The 4998-nt window shown below is 41.0% G+C and overlaps 1 non-coding gene across 1 annotated transcript; it reads left to right on the forward strand.

Annotated features, from left to right (window-relative positions):
- The first annotated feature begins 3320 nt into the window (after positions 1–3320).
- On the forward strand, positions 3321–3414 carry trnai-uau (transfer RNA isoleucine (anticodon UAU)). Its single transcript has 2 exons — positions 3321–3358; positions 3379–3414. It is a non-coding gene; the product is annotated as a tRNA-Ile (tRNA).
- Positions 3415–4998: the final 1584 nt, after the last annotated feature.

A 4998-nucleotide genomic window follows, 5' to 3' on the forward strand; every position in this document is an offset into this window, starting at 1 on the left:
CTGTTTCAGTTTCTGGATCACAGGTTCTAGAACAGTTTCTAACCCTAAACTGTTTCAGTTTCTGGATCTAACCTAAACTGTTTCAGTTTCTGGGTTCTAGGACAGTTTCTAACCTAAAGTGTTTCAGTTTCTGGATCACAGGTTCTAGGACAGTTTCTAACCTAAAGTGTTTCAGTTTCTGGATCACAGGTTCCAGAACAGTTTTCTAACCCTAAACTGTTTCAGTTTCTGGATCACAGGTGTCATGAATGTCCTGATCAGGTCAGATTACAGGAGACCACAACCCTACAGATTATCTCTCAACCCCAACAGAGGAGGAGAGATCTAGGGGTCTGAAGATGTGGGGGTTTTATGACTCCTCACGCACCTGGTAAATCTTAGGCCACAGACTACATTCCTTTGTCCTGTCACTATGGAGAACCAGCCTCAGAACATTAAACATGAAATAAAGGGACTTTGGAACAATGGTTTCCGTCAGCCACAATGGTGGTCATGACGATGGATGGAATATGAAAATGTATGTCATTTTGGTTTTGGTATTAAAGGTTAATAGGTTAAGAGTTAAGAGTTTTCCTACTGATCTACTGTCTCTATTATATTATGACAGACCAGCTAGATCTACTGTCTCTATGTCTCTATTATATTATGACAGACCAGCTAGATCTACTGTCTCTATTATATTATGACAGACCAGCTAGATCTACTGTCTCTATGTCTCTATTATATTATGACAGACCAGCTAGATCTACTGTCTCTATTGTATTATGACAGACCAGCTAGATCTACTGTCTCTATTATATTATGACAGACCAGCTAGATCTACTGTCTCTATGTCTCTATTATATTATGACAGACCAGCTAGATCTACTGTCTCTATTATATTATGACAGACCAGCTATATCTACAGTCTCTATTATATTATGACAGACCAGCTAGATCCACTGTCTCTATTATATTATGACAGACCAGCTAGATCTACTGTCTCTATTATATTATGACAGACCAGCTATATCTACAGTCTCTATTATATTATGACAGACCAGCTAGATCCACTGTCTCTATTATATTATGACAGACCAGGTAGATATACTGTCTCTATTATATTATGACAGACCAGCTAGATCTACTGTCTCTGTTATATTATGACAGACCAGCTAGATCTACTGTCTCTATTATATTATGACAGACCAGCTAGATCTACTGTCTCTATTGTATTATGACAGACCAGCTAGATCTACTGTCTCTATTATATTATGACAGACCAGCTAAATCAAATCAAATGTATTTATATAGCCCTTCGTAAATCAGCTGATATCTCAAAGTGCTGTACAGAAACCCAGCCTAAAACCCCAAACAGCAAGCAATGCAGGTGTAGAACACGGTGGCTAGGAAAAACTCCCTAGAAAGGCCAAAACCTAGGAAGAAACCTAGAGAGGAACCAGGCTGTGGGGTGTCCAGTCCTCTTCTGGCTGTGCGGGTGGAGATTATAACAGAACATGGCCAAGATGTTCAAATGTTCATAAATGACCAGCATGGTCGAATAATAAGGCAGAACAGTTGAAACTGGAGCAGCAGCACGGCCAGGTGGACTGGGGACAGCAAGGGAGTCATCATGTCAGGTAGTCCTGGGGCATGGTCCGGGCTCAGGTCCTCCAAGAGAGCAAAAGAAAGAGAGAAGGAGGAGATTAGAAACGCACTTAGATTCACAGGACACTGAATAGGACAGAGAAGTACTCCAGATATAACAAACTGACCCTTCCGACATAAACTACTGCAGCATAAATACTGGAGGCTGAGACAGGAGGGGTCCAGGAGAGCACTGTGGCCCCATCCGAGACACCCCGGACAAGGGCCAAACAGGAGGATATAACCCCACCCACTTTGCCAAAGCACAGCCCCCACACCACTAGAGGATATCTTCAACCACCAACTTACCATCCTGAGACAAGGCTGAGTACCAGCCCACAAAGATCTCCGCCATGGCACAACCCAGGAAACGCCAACCCAGACAGGATGACCCATCAGTGAATCAACCCACTCGGGTGGCACCCCCTTCCCAGGAACGGCATGAGAGAGCCCCAGTAAGCCCCAGCTAGATCTGCTCTCTCTATTATATTATGACATACCAGCTAGATATACAGTCTCTATTATATTATGACGGACCAGCTAGATCTACTGTCTCTATTATATTATGACAGACCAGCTAGATCTACTGTCTCTATTATATTATGACAGACCAGCTAGATCTACTGTCTCTATTATATTATGACAGACCAGCTAGATCTACTGTCTCTATTATATTATGACAGACCAGCTAGTTCTACTGTCTCTATTATATTATGACAGACCAGCTAGATATACTGTTTCCATTATATTATGACATACCAGCTAGATCTACTGTCTCTATGTCTCTATTATATTATGACATACCAGCTAGATCTACTGTCTCTATGTCTCTATTATATTATGACATACCAGCTAGATCTACTGTCTCTATTATATTATGACAGACCAGCTAGTTCTACTGTCTCTATTATATTATGACAGACCAGCTAGATATACTGTCTCTATTATATTATGACATACCAGCTAGATCTACTGTCTCTATGTCTCTATTATATTATGACATACCAGCTAGATCTACTGTCTCTATGTCTCTATTATATTATGACAGACCAGCTAGATCTACTGTCTCTATTATATTATGACAGACCAGCTAGATCTACTGTCTCTATGTCTCTATTATATTATGACAGACCAGCTAGATCTACTGTCTCTATTATATTATGACAGACCAGCTAGATCTACTGTCTCTATTATATTATGACGTACCATCCATCTCTACTGTCTCTATTATATAATGACAGACCAGCTAGATATACTGTCTCTCTTATATTATGACAGACCGTATTCTTCCAGAAGCCTATCCCTGTCTATTTCTTATCCAGAAAATTAGCATTTATTCAATCCATTTAGGAGGACGTTTCATAGATAATAGGTATGTCATTGAGATGACAGGTCAGAGTGCAGGCAGAGATAGAATACAAAATCATCGTCTTCTCTATCACCAGCTATGCCTGACACGTCAGCAATGCAGGGTGGCAGCCTGCTCGAAAGTCCAAGCGGATGGCTGTTTGCGAAGTGTGTTGGTGCTTCGGCTCAGAAAAGAATCACCCCATTTGTGATTCGAACCCACGAATACGAGATTAAGAGTCTCATGCTCTACTGTCTGAGTTAGCCAGGTAGGTCAATTGTCGAATTGACTCGGACTGAGTATTGTACATCTATGTTTGTGCAAGATATGGTAAACAGGTGATCAGGCTCCTGTGGCGCAACCGGTTAGCGCGTGGTATTTATACAGCAGTATGCAGCGAAGCAATGCCGAGGTTGTGAGTTCGAGCCTCACCAGGAGCATGTACTTTTCTTGAACCCTTTGCCTGTCTATTTATGCTCTACCGACTGAGCTAGCCAGGTACCTCAACAGTAGTATTGACTTTGTCCGAATATCGTTCAGCTCCATTTCTGCAAAATATGAAGATCAGTGAAAGTGTTGTTGATGGATCCTGTGGTGCAATCTGTTAGCATGTTGTGCTTATACAGCAGTATACAGAAATTAGATGACAAGGTTATGAGTTCAAGCCCCACCAGGAGCAAGTATTCTTCTAGAAGCCTATCCCTGTCTATTTCTTGTCCAGAAAATTAGCATTTATTCAATCCATTTAGGAGGACGTTTCATAGATAATAGGTATGTCATTGAGATGACAGGTCAGAGTGCAGGCAGAGATAGAATACAAAATCATCGTCTTCTCTATCACCAGCTATGCCTGACACGTCAGCAATGCAGGGTGGCAAGCCTGCTCGAAAGTCCAAGCGGATGGCTGTTTGCGAAATGAGTTGGTGCTTCGGCTCAGAAAAGAATCACCCCATTTGTGGTTCGAACCCACAAATACGAGGTTAACCTCTTAAGTCGACCCTCTACTTTTTTGAACATTCTGTTAAAAATCGCGCAACATTTCAGCGCCCTGCTACTCATGCCAGGAATATAGTATATGCATTTGCTTAGTCTGTGTGGATAGAAAACACTCAGACGTTTATAAAACTGGTTAAATCACTGCTGTGGCTTTACCAGAACGGCATTTACATCGAAAAGCACAGGAAAAACTGATCACTGAAAATGGGAAAATATATCCATGCGCTACTTGAACCCATTGATAAAGGTGAACCACAATTAATTGACTGAGGTTGCAGTACCTACAGCTTCCACACGGTGTCTAGAGTCTTGTCATTTCCCTTCGAGTTTTTCTTGGTCAAACACATGCAGGGCACCGTATCTCCTATGGTCTAGGACCGGATATTTTCGTTGAGTTTCTAGCCGGACATTTTTCCAGACGGACAGCTAATGATCTTTACATCGCCTCCTGATGAATTTTATCGCTTATTAACGTTTACTAATACCTAAAGTTGCATTACAAACGTATTTCAAGTGTTTTGTGAAAGTTTATCGTCGACTTTTTGAATTTTAAAAAATGACGTTACGTTTTGAAAGCGATGTTTTTTCGTTTATCACACAGTCTACATATAACGATATCTAGGCTTTATATGGACCGATTTAATCGAAATAAAGACCCAAATAGTGTTTATGGGACATCTAGGAGTGCCAACAAAGAAGATGGTGAAAGGTAATGAATGTTTTCTATTTTATTGTGCGGTTTGTGTAACGCCGAAATGCTAATTATTTTGTTTACGTCCCCTGTGGGTCTTTTTGGGTGTTACATGCTATCAGATAATAGCTTCTCATGCTTTCGCCGAAAAGCATTTTAAAAATCTGACTTGTTGCCTGGATTCACAACGAGTGTAGCTTTAATTCGATACCCTGCATGTGTATTTTAATGAACTTTTGAGTTTTAACTAATACTATTAGCATTTAGCGTAGCACATTTGCATTTCCAGAGCTCTAGTTGGGACGCAAGCGTCCCGAGTAGAAGCAACAGGTTAAGA

The sequence above is a fragment of the Oncorhynchus nerka genome, unplaced genomic scaffold (genome assembly GCF_034236695.1).
Source record: "Oncorhynchus nerka isolate Pitt River unplaced genomic scaffold, Oner_Uvic_2.0 unplaced_scaffold_4276, whole genome shotgun sequence".
NCBI classification, from domain to species: domain Eukaryota; kingdom Metazoa; phylum Chordata; class Actinopteri; order Salmoniformes; family Salmonidae; genus Oncorhynchus; species Oncorhynchus nerka.